The sequence below is a fragment of the Melospiza georgiana genome, chromosome 3 (assembly GCF_028018845.1).
Source record: "Melospiza georgiana isolate bMelGeo1 chromosome 3, bMelGeo1.pri, whole genome shotgun sequence".
Taxonomy (NCBI): domain Eukaryota; kingdom Metazoa; phylum Chordata; class Aves; order Passeriformes; family Passerellidae; genus Melospiza; species Melospiza georgiana.
Genome location: NC_080432.1, coordinates 42,301,880 through 42,321,698, shown reverse-complemented (window position 1 = coordinate 42,321,698; position 19,819 = coordinate 42,301,880). Strand labels below are relative to the sequence as shown.

Here is a 19,819-nt window from a genome sequence, read left to right as displayed (position 1 = left end):
CAGTCAGTAGTTAACTAATTCAGTTAAATACATATGGAACTTTAAATATAGTCATAATCACACTAATTCATTTTGATTATTCATATGCCTAAAAGAGAGATAAACAGGACTAAATATATTGCTAAATCAAGTGTGTCCTCTCTCTCAAAGTTTTAAGCTGCTATTCCAGTTGGGAGAATTTTGGGAATCACAGTATCCCAGAAATACTCAAAATTGCTGTAGACACAAAGATCTGGGTTGGCCTGCTGCAATTTTACTGATTCAACAACAGCTGAAAACTTCTAATAGGCAAATGAAGGAGGTCAACTCATCATTACAGCTCAATGTAAACTGTAAGTTTTATTTTAGTTTAGGCACTTAGTCTAGCACTGAGAAAATGAATGTGCTTTTTTTGTCTGATGTTTAGAGTAGAAATAATTTCCAAAATATTTTTACTTATTTAGTATTTTAATGTGGAATGGGGAAAACTCATTATCAAATCAGACCCTCAGGTCTTATAATCTTATGACATTTGTCTTCTCTAGACACAGTCAGAATTTTTAATATGAAACTATTTGTTCATGGTGGGGAAATAGCAGGTGGCAGTGAGAATGAAATGAGGTCTTACTTTGGGTAATATTTTAATCACAGAAGAGGAATTTAAATTTAAAAATAAAACCTTTAACTTATTATCTGTCCACCACGAGACAGGTGTTTTCTTCTGTTTTGTTTTTTTTTTTTTTTGTTTATTGAGGAAAAGGAATGGTAACTACTCATCATTACATTTATGGTTTATCAGCCAAACATTTGTCTTTGGGAAGCACCTAGAGAAAGCAAGATTAACTGATTTCCAAGGACAAAATAAAAATATAGATATGAAGTATGATATATAATTGAAATTTCCTGGAGATGTGGGTAGCTGATTGGGGAATTCCACATTATATTCTTTCGTGAAAGTAAATAAAAAAAAACAATGAAATTGAATTTAGCAGATAATTTTTGACCTCTGGACATGGAAAAAACTCAAGAAATAGTTGTGTTTTCGAAAAGGACATTATTGGCCCTCAACCTGTGAAATAAAATATTAACTAAAGAGGAACAACAGAGCCAATCATACTTGCTATGTCACAGCTGTGTAGCTGAATGCTCCCAGCCAAATCCTCTTCTTTTGCTTTGGAAAACATAAGAATTTTGACTATTTGGGATTTTGGGAAATTTGGTGTCTAAGAGTCATAGCAACTCTGACAGAGACCTGGATTTCTGCAATAGTGAAAAGCTACACAGGTGGCCCATAAGTATTTTCTTACTGTTTTGTTTTAGAGACTCTGCTGCTCCTGCAGAGGTGAGAGGTCTAGTGAGAAGCTGAGTAGACAGCTCAATTAATTTTTTTTCCATTAAAGTTTTCTGGGTTGCCCAAGCAACTGAAGCAACTATTCCTCGTGCCATGCTTAAAAGGCTCTGAATCTTCATACACACATCAGTCATGAAGTGACAGCAAAGAGCCCAGAGGATGAAGGGGAGGGTGCTGGTGCATTTAGTCACTTGTAGCTTTGCTATTGCTGTCAGCAGAAGAGGAAAACTGGAAATGCTGAGAAGTGATTTTTTTTTTTTTAAAAAACCCCATGGTTTAAGTTCTTTGAGAGAAATGCACACTAGGTATGTCTGTGCACCTAAAGAAACCCCAGACTGTGTTGTCACTACCCCTCCCAGAAATAAGGAACTCTTATTTAGCCTTGTTCCACTGATCGAGGACACACAGTCTCAGTGATTTGATCAGTCATGCACAAGGAAATTTGTGATAGAGTGAACAGTTAAACCCAACATCAATATCCCAGACTATCCTGCTTACCTGTAAACAATTGCTTCTTTGTGAATTGATTAAGAGTCAGAGTTCTGTTTAGGAGCCATAAAGCTGCCAGTTTAAACAGGTTAATTACAGGGGCAGAGCTCCGCTTGCTTTTTTAATCCCAGACATTACAAGCTCTAGGAAGTTGAATAAACATGTATTTCTATAATTACATCCACTGACAGTGTTTTTCAAAAAGATCCAGTTCACTTTGTCTTTAGCAGCGAATGCATCTGCTCATCAGAGGACTTGCTCTTCACCAGACACCCTATTTGCTGCTGTCATAAATGTGGGACACAAGAACAAGGTAAGAATGAGCTGAATTTCCTCTCTCTGACCTCCTTACATAGCTTAACATGGGATGAAAGGTAATTAAAATCGCTCCCGCTTGACTGAAGTCAATATGTAATATCTTCTCTCGTGAATGTTAAAGGTGCCTAGTAAAAAAACTTCATTGGAGATTGGAGAGTTAGTAATCCACATGCGCTGGGTTACATTTTACTTCTGGGAGAAGAAAGTAAAAAACCAAAGAACAATAAGAAAGGTTCTGTTAATTGCAAGTCTGTGACAGTGGCTGGAAAATCTTTCTGGATCTCCCAGCTGAACTGTGGGGTGAACAGTGGGGAGCTGATATAAGGTTTGCACATGCAGTATCCCATATTCTGAGCACTGGGATCTTGCTTGAAGAAGCACCCAAACATACCAGTTCTTATTAAAATCAAGTGTCATGGAGAGAATAAATTTTATAACAAAATGCCAAAGCTGGAAAAAGATGAGGGAAGTACAGCTAATGTAAACTGAAACACAAACTTTGGTAGCTGTTTGCTACAGGGAGAGAACTTCCCATTCAAATCACTATGGATAACTTTACCTCAGCTCTGAGCTTCTGATAGTTAAGTAGAACAAACAGCCTTCAGTAAAAGATTAAATATCAGATTACATCTTGATATGAAAATTATTGCTATGTTATCAGGATCACTGTGTACATTAACTCATGCTGCTGGCCAGTGTTTGCACAGTAGTCAGGCTTCTCCCTCACCAGCTTCACAGCTTTAAACCTCTCTTATTCTTAACCTTCCTCACAATTCCTGCTTAAATATATAACATATAATTCTGGAAAGCATTTTGAAATACAAAATTAAGCCTAAATTATGCAAATCAATTAAAATTAAAGACCCCTGTCATTTTGCAAAGCTAGTAATTAAGGCCTTTTATTCTTTTTTCTCCTCCAGGCTTTGAAAATCTGTGCAAAAGTTTAAATCAGTGGGGATCCAAGAGTTTTCAGGCAAACAGAAATTCTTAGGAAGGAGCATTTAATGGAGTTTCCTTCTCCATCCTCCTGCCCCAACCCAGAAGAGACAGACCCATTCAAGACTGCATTAATCAGCTCTGGAATGAAACTAGTGGTGGTAGTTGAATGTTCTGGAGCTGTAGGAGAGGAATGGTACTGTTATCCTTGCTGCAGGATGTGGCTGTGGTTCATTCACCTGAGAGATTGAGACCCTGGGAATTTTATGAAAGCCAAAAATGGTTTGCTATGATGACAATGTCTGAAAGACGAAAAAGTTAAATGTTTTCACAAGCATGTGAAAACCAGTTTTCATGTCTCCAAACAGAGTTGAGGAGTGATTTGTATTGACTTTTCTGTTCTGTGTATGCTTGTTTTCTTGCGCTCTTTCTCTGAAGAGATCAATGCAGACTTTTTTAACAAGGTGAACAACAAATTATTTAAGGTGGCTAGAATGTCAGCAGTGTTATTGTAGTGAGAAGTAAATGGCTGCATATCCAGTTAGGGATATAGTCAAGCTGCAAGCTCTTAACAGAGTCAAGAATTTAACAAAGTCACTGATTCAGGATGGGGCCTAACTTACAGGTTTAGTATATTTATTCCACCTTTGTTTCCACAATTTGTTACTTATTCAAAAATCTGTCTTTATTTATGATGTTGTTTTCACTGTGAATTCTGAGTGTTTCATAGAAGTGTGTCTGTCTCTGTTTATTCTTCCTTATCTCCAATCATGTCTGCTGCATTCTCTCATATTTTTTCTTTTGCTCTTTGACAGTCCTCTAGATATTTTTTTTTCTCTCTCTTTTTGGCAGCTCCTCAGTTTGGGATTATTCTGATCTCATAGTGCCTCAGTCCCAGATTCTTTACAGGCATGCATTGATGTTTTTACTCCTAATGTGTTCTTAGTCTTTCTGGACCTTCCTTCATGAGGCCAGACTGTAAATTGAATCTATTAAAGCTGGGTATTGATGCTGTGTCAAATGAACACTTGTTTCCTGGAAAGAAACTTATCCTGGACGACTGCATTTGCAGGTTTTGAGAGGGCTATGGCTTTCTGTAATACTTTATATTATAAAGCAATCTTTTTTTCCAGTTCTCTTTTTTATCTCTGGTCACTAGGTATTTATTTAAATGGAAATTTAATCAGATTCTACCTTCTCTCTGTTGGCTGCCTCACAAATGCAACTCTGTCAAAATTTATTTGGCAACACAGACTGTCTTCTATGTGGTCATCATTAGAACTACTCAAATTTGCTTTCAAACCTGCAAAGTGAAAATTTGGAATATATTACTGTTTTTGTTTGTTTGTTTTTAAATCATTATCTTGGAGCTATTTTCTAAGCCCTGCCTAACTCACATACATAGAAAACATGTTGTTCCACTGAAAATTCAAGTACTTAGTGTACTATGTGTGCTGTATGGGTAACCAGATTAAATGGGAAAACATCAATTATGGGAAAACATCAATTACTTGATCAATCCACAGAAGACTTTAGTAATATCCAGGTTATCTGGGTTCAACCCTGACTTGGCAATAGATTTTGTTTTGTGGCCTTGGATGACTCCCTTAGTCTGTCAACTTCTACCCCTCTGCAAGAGACAGTTATGTTGCCAAAGGTTTAGTACCTTCCATTGTAAGTAAAAAAGCACCACTGACAATGAGACTTTGAGATATTTCTTTGAACAGTGACTATCTAATTCAGCAGCTACATCAAATTAATTATAATTTGTAGACACAAGCAATAGCATACTGATACTTTTAGAAATCTCAGTGCCTGTAATCTAATAAAAAACACATAAAAAAGATTAAACTCCCATGGTGAGTCATGGAGAGCCCATGCTTCTTCATCCTGCTTCTTTCTAAGAGTCATCCTCCTCATCATTGCTTGATTTAAAAGAGAAATTGGCATGCATGGTGGTTGGTGTGATAAAGGTATGCTAATCACCAACTGATTTCAGTTCATAAAGGCTGTTAGAAATTTCATCCCTGGTATGTGGCTTTAAAAATCAAGATTATTTAATTGCAGGTGGGACATAGAAACTATAATGAAAGAAATCCACACTCTTAGGGAACAAAGGACAAATTACAAAGGGTTTATTTTTCTTTTATCCAGTGGAAGATGAGGTCATACTCAGGAGCAAGATGGCTCTCAGAGATAGATACCTGACTAACAGACTGGGGGGGCTTATTGGACTGCCAGGCTGCATTACTGGGGATTTTTGAAGTCAATGTATGGTTGAGATGCTTGCCCTTGATGAATAAAGCCAGCACAATTTTAAGTGACATAACTCTAGTTCTGGTCAGAAGCCAGAACTTCAGGTTTTGCCTATGAAAAGGGTTCCCCTGTTCTTCTGATGAGGACTAGGAGGAGCAAGATGAGGGGGAAAAAAAAGGATAAAAAATCCCTTCCAGTAGGGAACTTCTAATATGTCTTGGGTTTCTGTCCTTTTAAGATGGGGATGGTTTCTTACACTCTTTAAAGGACATTGTCAATAGAAATTGAACACTATTATTTTTATGATTTATAAATGCTATAAAGCGCCATTAAGAATCAAGCTAAAGTGACAAATCTTAGTATCCTATTTAAAAATTGTGTGCAGATGCTACTGTGCCTGTATATAAACATATAAATATTATCATTCTTGGGCTGATTTGTGGTTTTTTGCATAGAAAAAGATAACACAAAAATGTAATTTATATTTACTAAACTTTCTTCAGAGATAAGAAATTCTTATCTCACCCTTGACTGAGAAAAGCTGTTTACTCAACCAAGTTCACTGGTTTTATGCTGAAATTCTGCAGGCCAGTTGTATCCTCAGCGGACATTAACCTGACCTGCTCCATTGCACCCCCAAAGCACTGTCAAACTGACAGCTGTTACTGAGTTTCTGAAAAATGCAAAAAGATGCTTCTGGAAATTATTGTGACTTATGTGGTCTGTGTTTTCTAATCCCTGTTTAACCCCAGATGAGAAGTTGTTCTTTACAAGATGTATCCCTTACATTACATTTTGTCTGGGAGCTGTCTGCTGTTGATAGTGGGGATGCCCAGCTGACGCCTTTAAATTTCCACTTTAAAAAGACAGCATTACCCAGTGACTTTATCTGAGTTTTCTTTCCTGTTTGCCATGTCAGCTGTGGCCTTCTCCATTTCACCTCTGCATGCCTTTCTGCTTTTTCAAATGGGCATAAAGATATTGGCTTTGCTTGTAAAACACCTTCAGTGCTACAGATGAAAAATGTTTTGTTGCTTTCTAAGTGGTTATTTTGCAATTGGTTGCTTTTTGTTTCCTATTTTGATCTCTAATGGGTGAACATGATTTCTGATTTTGTCTTTGTATCATCCTTTTGATGGTGGAGAACCTCTTTCACTCAGTAAATAATTTCCTGCTCTTCGAGAGATGGGAATGATGAGGATGTTAGTGCACCTGAGGCTAAGTGCACATTTGGGAGTGTATGCATCTGAAAAAAGGCTGTGAGTATTTTCTGCACCAGACTTGAAGCAATAAGCTTTAAACCTCTTCCATAAATGAAACCAGCTTCAAGGAAGAGAGGGAGGAAGGGTGATGCCTTATTGTAAGGTGACATTCTTTATGTGTGCACCTGTAAGCACATCTGCACATGGAGCTGCTCGGAAGCCACTTCTGTAATTGTACAAGTTTGTTTCCGTTGTAGCCAGGCAGATCAACACCTGACCTTTAATCCATGATACTCTTTGAGTAACTACCACTGCTGAGGCCTGAATTTGTGGTAATTTAGAACATTTTTCTAAAAGGTTGCAATTTCTGGTTGCATTTACACAATTTTTTTTTTATAGCTAAATTGCAGGGGAAAAAACCCACAAAGGCTCTCCAAAATGACAAGCTGCTGAATCAGTCATTTCAACAATTAGAAAATGATAAAATTTAACCTTTTCAAAGCTGTATTACTTAGCAGAGCCAGACAAATTTTCTTGGGGATGACAAGAAGCCCATTTTCTAGTCATTCAAAATTGGGAATTTTAAAGTTTTATTCCAAATCAAAGGGTAGGAATGGAACTTTTTCGGAATTATTATGAGAAAATACCAACATATTTTAACCTGTATTTTAGAATAATTTTTGGCTGAAAAAATAAAAGTGTAATCCACTAAACTGTGTGTCCTGGTTTAGGACAAATTAGGGGAAATCTCCGAAAGGGAGCTCCCCAAACAAAACAAACCTCCAACCACCCCTCCCCCAACACCGGGTTCCGGAAGGAATTTCTCAGAGGAGCAAAGTGGAAAACAAAACCTATTTATTTACAAGTAACAAAAGAACACTCCCCAACACAAGAAAAGAAAAGAAAACAGACTGTGTTTTGAAGGGCGCCAAGCTTCTCTTGCAAGCTCCAGGTGTCCTGGACGTCTCAGGTCAGGTCCGGAGCCGGTCCAGTATCTTCAGGGGAGGGTAAGAAAGAGGGAACAAAAGAAAAGGGAAAAAAAACCAGCGCAAAAAGCAGAAAGCAAGCAAGCAAAGCGGCTAGCCAAGCCAAGCAGCCAAAAGCCAAAAGCAAAAAGGCCCTGGTCAAACACTCCCCCCTCTCTTCCCTGCCCCGCCGCAGCAAGACAACTGGGGGGAAAGAAGAGAGAAAAAGCACAGCTGCCAGACACAACACGCGATATTGGGATAAAGGCTGTCAACCCACGACACTGTGGATTTGATTGTGATCCACATGGAAAGTTCAGACTGTAGTCGAAGTAAAAAATTAGAGTTTAAACCCTGGGAATTCTGACATTTTTAAATTCTGTCTTCTCTCTCAGTATTACATATTTCTACTCTAAAATTCAGATTAAGACAAATTATAAAATATTTTTTTTCAGAAATATTTGGAGGATGTTACTGAAGCCTTAATTTTGATAACAAGCAAGTTGTCCATTTCCATTTTATCATTGAGAATGTTGTGTTTTTATTTCTCTTCACACTAATCTATGCCCCCAAAAGGAAGATATGTTAGCTTTCCCATGATCACAGACATAGCTGATATCCCTTTAGAAGCTCTTATTGTTGTGCTTCACATCCCTCATCAGATTAAATTCTTGCCGTGCTTTGCCTTTCCTGATCTCATCCATTCCTGCATGCTCTGGCAGAGCTTTGACATTCCTGTCAGGCCATCTGACTCAGCTTCCACCTTCTGTACCTTTCCCTTTTATGTTTCAGTTTCGTCAGGAGCTGCTTGCTCATCCATGGAGGTTTACAACCACCTCTGCTCCATTTGCTGCTCCTCAGGATGGACCACTCTTGAGCTTGGAGGAGCTGATCCTTGGAGATCATCCAGCTCTTCTGGACCTCTCTTCTCTCTACGACAGTCTCCATGGTAATCCTTCCATCAGAACCCTGAATAGGCCAAGGTCTGCTCTGATGAGAGAACCAGCATAGAATTAGATTTTTGCTATTAACGCTCTTTTTAAATGTACAGTCTTGTCTGTATGTGTTTTATTATAGTCAATCAAGAATACATTTTTGTATTCAAAAAATGTTGATTTGTCAATTATATTGGGAAAATATTTTGGTTTTCCATATAATTACAACTACAAAGGTAAATTTGGCAAGGTAAAATTGCAGGTGTTAGATGGTATGGTTCAGGTGAAACAACCCAGTAGTTTCCATCAAATATGGATTGAGAAATATTGCTATTTATCTAGAAACACTTTTAATCTTATAAAAATTCAGTTAAATTTTATTGCCTGTATCTGTTAGCTACATTTTTTTTTCACATAAATATATTTCTTTGGCTTTAGCTGGAATAGAATCCAGTTTCAGATGGATGGAATTTGAATGGATTTGGATGGAATTCCGAAGCAACTGTCAGGTTAGAGGATTCTGTAACAAGTATCTGAGCCAATTTTTTTTTTTCAACCTTGCCAAACTTGGAAACCTGGCATACAAGGTACTAAAAATCTTTTATCATTAAGGTTGCCATCTTTTCTGGTGCTGCTTGTCATTAGCAGAAAGATTATGCCTGATGTGGAATCTCCTGCAGGAGTCAGACAAAAAGTCAGGCTGCAATCTATGAGAGGAAATGTGAAAAAGTTCAAAATATCAAAGGGGAGGTAAGACAGGCATGGGGCCAGGCAAGAAAGAGAATGGAAATATCACTAGACTTCTGTATTGAGGTGGTTGAAGGTAACTGAGCAAATTAATTGTAGTATACTATCAGTGGGATATTTATTTTCTTAGAAATGCTGCTGTTATTTTGGTTTTTGCCCCTGTAGACTGATGAAGTGATAATCACATTTGTGAGAATAGAAAAAGTATGACAGAAATGAGGACAGGAAGAAAGGAAACAGAGATAAAGACTCATTATGAAGGTTAAGTTTTAAAGAAAAGCAGAGCAAATAATTCTAGAGACATTTAAAAATATATATTTTAGGCATTTATTTTAATACAATTTTTGTTACATTGTTGTGTTCCCACTTTTTTTTTTATTAGTATATTTAACATGATAAATACAACTTGGAAGTATTTATAAAAATTCTTCTGTTGTGGGGTTTTATTCCTCCTTGAAAAATTGTGCGATATCTTGGACTCAGAAGGGAGATAGTGCTCAGTAGTGAAATTATCTGAACTTTTTTATTATTTTACAGCAGAAACAGTGACTTGCTGTTACTTCATCAGGTTACCAGCTGGGATGAACTATTGTTTTTATGGCACATGAGAGTCTTAACCAGGGATATTAATGCCTATGGAGATCTCGGGTCCTGCACTTTGGCTACAATAACTCTATGTAGTGCTACAGGCTTGGGGTGAAGTGGATGGAAAACTGTCCAGCAGAAAGGACCAGGGGTGTTGGTTGAGAGTGACTGAACATGACCCAGCAATGTGCCCAGGTGGCCAGGAAGGCTGGTGGCATCCTGGTCTCTATCAAGAATAGCATGGCCAGGATCAGGGCAGTGATTGTCCCCCTGTACTCAGCATTGGTGAGGCCACACCTCAAGCGCTGTGCCCAGTTCTGGGTCATTCACTTTAAAAAGGATGTGGGAGATACTGGAGCATAGCCAGTGAAGGACAACAAGACTTGTGAAAGGTTTTAAAAACATGTCCTGTGAGGAAGAGCTGAGACAGCTGGGTTTGTTTAATCATGAGAAGAGGAGGCTGGAGGAACCTCATTGCTCTCTACAACTCCCTGAAAAGAAGGTGTGGTGAGGTGGGGGCCAGTGTCTTCTATTGTGCTTGCAGTGAGAGGACCAGAAGAAATAGTCTTAAGCTGAGATAGGGGAGATTCAGATCAGATATTAGGAAAAAATCTTTTTCACTGTTAGAATGGTCAGGCATTGGAGAAAGTTGCCCAGGAAGGTGGTGGTGTCACCAGCCCTAGAGACCCCTGGATCTGGCACTGGATGATATTTTTAGTGAGTTACAGTGGTAGTGCTGGGTTCATGGTTGGGCAGGATGATCTTAAAAATCTCTTTCAACCTTGATGATTCTATGATCTGTAAATAGTGCCAGTGTGGGGCATTCCACAATCTCCTGGGTAACCTATTCCAGTGTCTCACCACCCTCAATCACCTCTCTCACCCTTATGTGAGACATGATCATTACTCAGCTGTCTGACTATAGATCAAATTCTGACATTGCAACCCAGCACAATAACTCAACATGTCCTATTCCCTGATAATCTCTGGATGATAATGTAATAATTTTGGTTTCCAAGAGATGTCTTGTTTTATTTACTCCTTTCCATTTTGTGATGTGTACTTAGCCAAAGTCAATATCTATGATCATGAGACGACAGGATATCTGACATCCCTTTGTCTACAGAATGGTCTTTCTACTGCTTAATGTATTCAGTGGCACATTTCATATGTGGCATTATTTCTTCCACAGATACAGTGGTTAATGCATGTGTCTGAGAATTGTGTTTCCCTTTGATTTATTAGCTAAGCACAAAGGCTTTGTCCTATTATTGCCATCTTTATTCACACAAGTCTTGGCACGTTTCAGCAATTCCAGCTACAGCTCATTTAGGGCTGTTTTCTTTTGAGCCTTGTTTGTTTCACCTAATTACTTTTGCAATAACTATTTTTAGGTTTTTGACATTCATTTGTACTGGGGTAGTTTATTCTTTATGTGTTTTTATATCCTGGGTTGGTCTCCTAAGTGAGTCTCCTCAGCTGTGCGCATTTAGTTTGTTCCTTGGTAATTACAGGAGACCTTCCTGAGAGGAATGAAAATGTAAACATACTGGTGGCATGTGAGTGGCATCTGAATGATATCAGTGAGTAAAATATACCTGTGAGAGTGGTAAGCACAGGGGAATATCTGCATAAGGATATCCCTTTCAGATCTGGTGCTGTAATTCTTGCTCCTGTATCATATAAAAAGATTGGACTGGAGGATGCCTTAAGTTTTATTGTAAGTCTACTTTTTCTCACTGTCAAGGATCTGCCAAAATTTAAGAGAAACACATTTTTTGATTCCTATCTTGAAAAGTTGGTTTCACAGCTTGCTTTCCTAATGGGTATATAAAATGAATTATTCTATTGACTCTTAGATCCATCACTTTTAATTTTCAGTTCTCTGAACTTCCCACTTCTGTCTCTTGTAAAGAGAATAAAGCGACTAAAGAACCAATTAATGATATTCACAGCCAGCCAAAGCCCAGAACTGTTTTCTCACAGCTCCCTTGAAGTGCCAGTGATGACACCACACTTAGATTGTGTAGGTTTTGTTTGCTAATGTCAATAAAGCCCTCCAAGAATCCTGTGCAATGAGTGACAGCTATGATATCTGAAGGCAGATATAAAAAATCTTGTGCCTTAGCAACATGATATGGGACCTGGATTCTGAGCCCAGCTTACTCCAATAAAGTTGAGGGTTTTCATTGTCAGTCATAGATTCAGAGTTGTCTTTCTCATCAAGAGAATACCAGGAAAATATCATTTACTATGCGTGGGCTGGCCTTGTTACTCCTGCAAACCCACCGTCCCTTCAAACTTTGCTGGCTGTGGAAAAGTTAGTTAACCAAAACATTAATGAACCCTCAGACAGTGCTTTTGTGTGTTTCTGTATTTAGTTCATAGTCATAGAGAGCAACAATATACTGTCCTAAGAACGTGATATTCCAGATAGCCAAGCGCACAACTCTCGTCAGCTCAATTGTTTGTTTGAACCTGCACCCCACTAAATGCTATCTGTATATCAACTGCGCTTTTTTAGAGGAATATTTCTTTTGTACTTGCCATAGCTTCCACTACCTCTTAGACATTTTTCAGATATGAAAGATGTTCCCTTAAAGAACATTCAGGATAAATGATGAAATTGTCAATAAGTAAAGCCTGGTGGCTGACAATATCCCTGAGTGTTCAAGAGGCAGAATGATTTTGGTGCTACAATGGACAGATGCAGAGCAGCAAACCCTCTGGTGTGGAAATAACATCATTTGGCTGTCTGCTTATCAGCTTCCTGGTGAATAGAAATCAAGTGCTTTTATCACCTGAATGAGCATGTGAAGTTGGTAATGTTTGCAATTAGCAAAAAATACTCTCAAATTTTTGAGTGGTAGCTCAGACTGCCCACTATGGCCAGAGGCCTCTTACATAATGTGCCAGAATAGTCAGAGAAAGAAGCTGCTAGAAAAGGAATCTGCAGGTGATTAACCTAATGAGCATGAGGAGTTTCATATAACTGTAAGTTTATTCTGGTGCTGGTACTTGGAGCTCATGACTGCGATTCTTGCAATTCTGCTCCTGGCTTTCATGTGCTTGTATTTTTTTAATGTTAGGCAGCATTTTTGGTTTTTTGTTTTGTTTTTTTTTTTTGGCTTGGCTGACTTCTTTGAAAAATGACAGTAGTATTCATTTACCTTACAGAGCTACTGTAAACCTTAATTAAGCTTCCCCTGATCAGCTTGGAGAGGGCTGGACAAAAGCTGCTGTCGAGGTAACCGCAATTTTCTGGGACCAAGCAGTGTTGAGCAGCATGGGGTATTTCATATCTCAGCTCTTACCTGCTGCTATGTCAGACAAAGGGGTGAGATATTATCTCAGTAGATTAAGAGGTAGCTAGAAAAACTAGACACATTTTCAGACTTTTTTTTCTTCATAAATAGGAATTTGACAAAATTGATTTGTTGAGGTTGAAATTATGCAAGCATTTGGCTATAGCTGGAAGATTCAAGCTTCATTAAAAGAATAATTAAAGAGAAAGAGAAAGAATCCATTCAAAAACTAACAAGAGCATTTCCCTTTGCCCTTTCCAAAATGGAACCATTTTTGTTTGTAAATGCCAGCCTATTTTGTTTCTACAAACTAAAAAGCATGCTTTCACTTTTCAATTTGAGCTAACATTTTTCATTTAAACATTAACATTTTGTACCACAACATAAGTCAAAACTATCAGCTGTATGTCTGGAAGGACTGTAAATGAATATCATATCCTTGTGAACTCAGAACATGAGAAAGGCTTCACTCCAAAATCTGTACATCCTTCCTAGAAAATGGAAATAAAACTAAGCTCACAAGGGGCTGTTTTAATATTATAGATGAACCTGAGATGGGCAGCTGTTGAGGGAAGTAGTTGAATGAGCAGTGGTTAAATGACTGTGTTAATCTTCAGGAGCTCCAAAACCAGATTTAGCTTCATCCCCACCTCACTGCCAGTGCTGGGTGCCATTGTCACCTTTTCTCTTGTGGCTCAGTTTGCAATGTTCCATCTCATGGTGATCAGAGTGGAGAAGAGCTCCACTGACCTCTGTTTTTCATTTGCAGGCTTGGATTTCACTTGAATCCACTGCTTTGTGTGATTTTCTGTCTGGATGAAGGGAGGATGTTGGATCTGTTGGGCAGCAGTCGTATTCTTTTCAGCAGATGCCTGAAGCAGTGATGGCCCAAAAGGTCAGTATAACTATCATGTAAAATACTTCCAAGCTAAGTGTAACAACAAAGACCCTCAGGAACAAAGAATGGACCTATATGTGAGTTGGAAGCTCATAGTAGATTTGCAATATATTTTGGGTGTGGGAATTCATAAATAACATGCCATCTGCTGCAAGCTCTGCAAGATAATTCAGGACTGGCAATATGGGTTTCTGCATCGAAGACACTCTTCCCTAATGTTTAGCATTGGCCATGGCATATAACTCTGGAGTGAGCCCAAAATAGAGGCACAAAGATGATCAGAGGGGTGGAAAGAGCTGGGGTTGTTCATCCTGGAAAAGGCCAAGCTTACCTTGTCCTTCCAGTACCTAAAAGGGTCTTATTAAAGGGAGGAAGAGGGACTTTTTATGTGGACAGATAGTGACAGTGTAAGGGGCAGTGATTTTAAACTGAAAGAGGGTGAGTTTAGAAAAGATGTTAGGAATAAATTCTTTAGTCAGGAGGTGGTAAAGCGCTTGAACTGGCTGCTCAGAGGAGCTGTGGATACTCCATCCCTGGAAGTGTACAAGGCCAGGCTGGATGGGGCTCTGAGTAAGCTGGGATCGTGGAAGGTGTCCCTGCCCGTGGCAGGGGGGTGGGACTAGATGGTCTTTGGGTCCCTTCCAACCCAAACAATTCAATGATCCTATGAGAGTAGTGGTAAAAGGCCATGAATGCTGAGGAACTCCAGCAAATGTAAAAAATGTACATTAAAACAAAGATAATAAAATTTTTATAGATTTATGTATATATAATAGCTTTAAAAATAATAGCTTTAAAATGTTAGTAATTTCAACAGTTAATTTTACTTTTTAAATAAATAAATAGATATTATTTATTTGTTGTGGACTTCTCATCCCTCAAGGTGTTCCAGGCCAAGCTGGATGGGGATCTGAGTGACCATGGTGATCTGAATAAACCCATGTCAGGGTGTTTGGATGATGTCTAAGGTCCCTTCCAAACCTGACTATTCTATGATTTTGTGATTCTATTTTCAAGTGGGATGGAGAATCTAAAATGATACATTTTAGCCCTCTGTTTCAAACCAAAATTAAATATTTCAGAAATGAGTAATGCTATGTCAAACTCAATTGCCACAAAATATGATGTTGAAGAAAACCCAAATTATAAGATTTTAAGCAATCATTCAAGGGTTTTTTGCCCAAAGTTATGCTAAGCCCAGGGTAGACCAGCAGTCTTTTCACAATCTTGCAAAGTCACATTGTTTCTGGAGGAAATAACAAAACCTCCACATTGCTTTTTAGAAAATGTAACTGTGAGGATTTAGTGTTATTTAGGATCAGTAGCAAAGCAAAGGAACAAAGTGATTGAATGCTTTGCTTGAAAATAGAGATTTAAATTCCTACATCCTTTATCTTGAGCCTTGTAAAGCTTATTGAATCGCTGAGGTTCAAACTCTGGGGTTTTTTGTTTTGTTAGCTGCAGGTCTTTTGATTCTGATGTGATGGCACAGTTTGTCCTAAAGTGAAGCAAATGTAGAAAGTGGAAAGACAAAACGGAAGCAATGCGTCATTAAATGAATGATTCCATAAAATTTAATGGAGATGTCAGGAAAGATAGAAAATATGGAGAAAAATAGAATAATTATCTAGCTAGATAATCAAAGTATCTCTTAGTAAAGTAAAATACTTTTCTGAAGAAGTGAAATTGGGTTCTAAATATTGAGAGTACCAAACACTCCTCTAATCAATTTAGAGACCAACAAGTAAGAATAACCATGTTATGAAAATCAAGTTGGAGCTGTGGAAATTGAATTATTAGAAATGTTTGTACTTGAAAACTAGATTTTGAAAGGACCTCAAGCTTAAGTAAGCCTTTAGTTCATACTCCCTTGAGTAGGGGTACAGCATTTTGAAGAAAGCACAAATCAGGTGTTTTTAATAGCTATGAGGTGCTCTTTAGATGTGGTCTGTCCTCCACAGTAAGGGGTTGTACAAAGAACCACTTTCCCAAAGAGATGCTGGAAGGCACTGATTCTTAGAGATGTGATTATATCTTGTACAGCAAATTATTCTTATTGGTCTTTCTGCTTGCACTGGGGTGAAAGAAGCAGTGTTTAGTATCATTTGGAGGCTGCAAAATATTTTCTTCTCTCTCTTCATATAGGGAGATGCTCTGTGTGTGGAGTAAACCAGACTCTGCTTATGACTTCCCCAGTTACCTAGCTCCTGACATGGTGTTAGTCACACCATCCTACAGCTTTCCCAAACACCAGGCAGCAAATCTGATCACCTTTATGTATCTACAGTGTGCTAAAGACAAAAATCCCAAAGCACAAAAGTGTTTTACATTGATGTCTGGATGCCCTCCTCATCCCTACTTATTGTATGAGCAACAAGGTGGGAATACAGCACACTGTGGCACCAGGAACTCAGGTAAGTTTTTTTGTAAGTCTTGAGTACATGCATAAGATTGCATTATAAGATTACATTGCTCGTGTTGAAATACAGAAGTCAGGGAAACCATCACAGAAAACAGACTTATTGAGATGGATCAGTTTTGCAAGACTAGGTCTAAAAGAACAAAAATATGGATAGATACAGATATTGTCAACAGGTAGGGACTGGAAACTCTGTAGCAATATGACTTAAAATAACTTCTGCTTTAGCAAGCAACTTGCCATTTGTCACTACTAATACAGAATGGAGAACTCCCATAAAGAAATTCTGTCTAAGAGAGAAACTCTGAAATAAAACTTCTGCAGAGTCATTACAAAGAAAGAGTTTTCTGACAGCTTTGTGCTCTCTGGCTTCATTATGGAGTGTGTATAATTGGTGTGATAGGAATAATTTATTTGTTTGCATCTTAGGTTTAATGAGTGGCACTGGGTAAATAAACACAAGAACAGCAACCTGCCAAACCCCAAGCTGCTGCAGATGATGTTTCCTGTACAGCTCCTGGTGGATCTGCAACTTGTCAAGAGCAGTGATTCTATTAGTGAACACAAAGTCAATATTGCTTTCTTTTCATCCAATTATAGTCAGTAAAATCATCAGGGTTATGGATGTTTGAAAACACAGCTGGTGCTTTGACTTCTTCAAGGAGAAAATTTTTCTTGACTTACACTTCCATTCTTGTCAGGTCATCTGCATTATTCTGCACTGGCAGTGATATGAGGGGAATGGGACTCAGAGTCTGTGAGTGATGCTTTTGGAATATCCTGTATTAATGTCTGAACAGTTTCATGCTTGGGAGCAGCCTTATTTATATATTCCAGCTTGCTCCAGTAGTACAGGTTAAAAAGCATAAATTGCTCTCTTTTCTAGTGTAGTATATTTCGTTTGAGGTTTTCAAACAGCTCTGCAAAGCTTAGGAAGTTTCACAATCTTCCTTAATAACTGAGAAAGCTGTGAGGAAAAAATGGAAAGCAACATACTCAGAGGTGTCTAGTAGTTTTGATTGCAGTATTTCAGGGGTTCTGGAGGGTTTCTTTGTTTGTTTGTTGAGGATGATTTTTGTATACCAAATAAAGCTGAAGCTTGGTTACTCTTCTGTGCTGCAGGATCAGCAGGAGGCCTCGGCATGTGCCCAATTCCACATGCTCTGGTCCTGTGTCCACAGCCTGTGTGCACATAAACTGGCTGTCCTGACATGCTGAGTCCTTAATCATCTCAATGGGATTTAAGAGCAGCTCAGGCTGCTGCACAAACAGATGAACAAGTAGTTTTTAACCACTTCAAGGTGGTAGCCTGGAATTCTCGCATTTGTGGTCGAGGTTCTTTGAAGGAAAAGGTTGAGAGTGTATTAAGCTAACAGAGCAAGCTGGAAACACAAAGGATTACCCTGATGGTGACACATGAAGTAATACAGAGCCATGAAAGATTTGTTCTAATCAAATTGCTCAAAAATCAACCGTGAGACAGAAGCTGATCTGAGGTCCATGGCATGGGGACTTCTGGGAACAGTTTGGCATGGGTCACTATGATGTCCTCTTAAATGGAAAAAGTTTTGAGGATTGCAGCAATATCTGTGCTGGGTTCAACAGAGCTATTCAATCCTCCAGTCTACTTGTCTCCTCCTCTAGCTCCCCAGTCCTCATCCCCAACTGAAAAATTGCTTATTGGCCAGCTACTCTTGTGAATAGCAATTTCTTTTAGTGATGTAATTTCATTTTCATACCACCATGATTGACTATTAAATCTCATTTATGGGTAATTAGCATTATCTTCTATCATCCATATACTGGTATTTTTCATTGATCCACCACCTTTGGGCGGTATCACAATCATTTTATGGTCCTAGGTGCAATACCAGGCTTAAAAAAATTAAAAAAAAAATCTCTTGATCTATTTTATTCAAGGACATGTTCTCTATGAAGGGCTAATTTGAACAGACTGAGATAAGAATTACAATTTGTTTAAGGTGTCTGAGAAATTGCCATTTGCAGCTCAGGCTCTGCTGATATCTGAATCTCATTCTGCCCATGGATATCAAGTGCTCTGATACTCACAGATCCTGCTGAGTAGCAGACTCTGACTATGTGTACCCGAATCAGTGTTGAGATGTGGTTTCATATCAGTCTAGACTTAGTTTAGCTGGGTTTCTTATTATTTATTTATTTACCTGCTTCATTGGCTCATCCATAAATGCTCATCATATTCTGTTATTACTGGTTAATATAAAATGTGAAAATATATTTGAATTTATTGATGGGAGAAATGCAATTACTGTAAATAATTGCACCAGCAGTATCTCCTGAATTTATTGATGGGAAAAATGCAATTACTATAAGTGGTTTTACTTTCAATAAATGGTGCCAAACCCCCGGTATTAGGAAGAAGTTTACTGGAATTCAGACTAATGGCTGCAAAATGGTACTTCTTTAGGCAATTTTGTCATAGCTGGGATAAACTGGCTCCTTCATAGGGTTGCAATGCCCAACAGCTGTGACTGTAAATAGCTTACTGGAAATTGTTCTTCAGACTCTGCTGGTTCTACTAAAACTGTTTGCATTTTCTCACCATCTAACTGAAATTATGAAGTTTGGGTAAGAAGCAGTCTTTTTTGCTGTGTTATGGCACAGAGTCTGACTTGTCTAAGATTCTGTTGCCTAAGGTAGGGCACAGCAATTGTGTATTTTGTTGATACAGAGGATTCACAAGATTTGATGACTTTATGTTTACTGTGGCGTCTCTCTTTCTTTGCCCATTTTAATACATACTGGGTTACTTGTAGGTGTCTCTTATCTCAGGTGGCAGCTAGTAGCAATTAGCTTTCCCTTGGCTGAGATCACTGCCCTCAGAAATGGAGCAGTGCATTTCATTGAGCAGAGGAAATTGAGTTTTTTGACAGCCAGTTTTGGTTGTGATAACCACAGACCAAACAGAGATGCCCCAGTGCAATTACAAGGTAATTTGCTTCAGGCCTTATAGCTTGCTGAATTTTTCAAATGTCAAAGAAAAGTGAGAAAAAAAAAGGTGTTTTAGTCATAAAAGCATTAAGTTATTGGGGTTGTTAGCATTGCTACTGCTGTGTACTGTTACTTAAGTAGATGAAAGTGCATATTTGTGACTTACACTATGTACTTTCATCACAATCAATCTGTATCTCTTACAGCATTCACTCAGGAATTTATGGATCACTCTGGGAGATTAAGTCACCTCTTTCTGGATAAATGTACTCTGAAGATGTGCCAGGGGATACTGCTGGTGCAATACCAAGAGCAAGTGCTTCTCCATGTAACAGATCCATGGGACTCCTTACCAATGGATGTTGCAGGTACAAGGAGTTCAGATGGGCTCAATGAGAGATGGGAGAGGAGCTTGGTGGAGATATTCATTGGTGTTGCTACATAAACAAAAGACAAAATGCCCA

General features: G+C 38.4%; 2 long non-coding RNA genes across 3 annotated transcripts in view; both read left to right on the top strand.

The window, feature by feature from the left end:
• Positions 1-5,809, top strand: part of LOC131081470 (uncharacterized) — a 29,744-nt gene extending 23,935 nt beyond the window's left edge. The window contains exons 3-4 of one of the 2 annotated variants that reach the window (XR_009114263.1): positions 2,050-2,132; positions 3,058-5,809. This is a non-coding gene — a long non-coding RNA (uncharacterized LOC131081470). Of the gene's footprint in view, positions 1-2,046; positions 2,133-3,057 lie in introns of both variants that reach the window. The other variant, XR_009114262.1, reaches the window with a different exon arrangement.
• Positions 5,810-8,294: 2,485 nt separating this feature from the next.
• Positions 8,295-19,636, top strand: LOC131081469 (uncharacterized). The gene is made up of 6 exons (XR_009114261.1): positions 8,295-8,445; positions 8,870-8,940; positions 12,941-13,010; positions 13,838-13,963; positions 16,112-16,380; positions 19,562-19,636. It is a non-coding gene; the product is annotated as an uncharacterized LOC131081469 (long non-coding RNA).
• Positions 19,637-19,819: the final 183 nt, after the last annotated feature.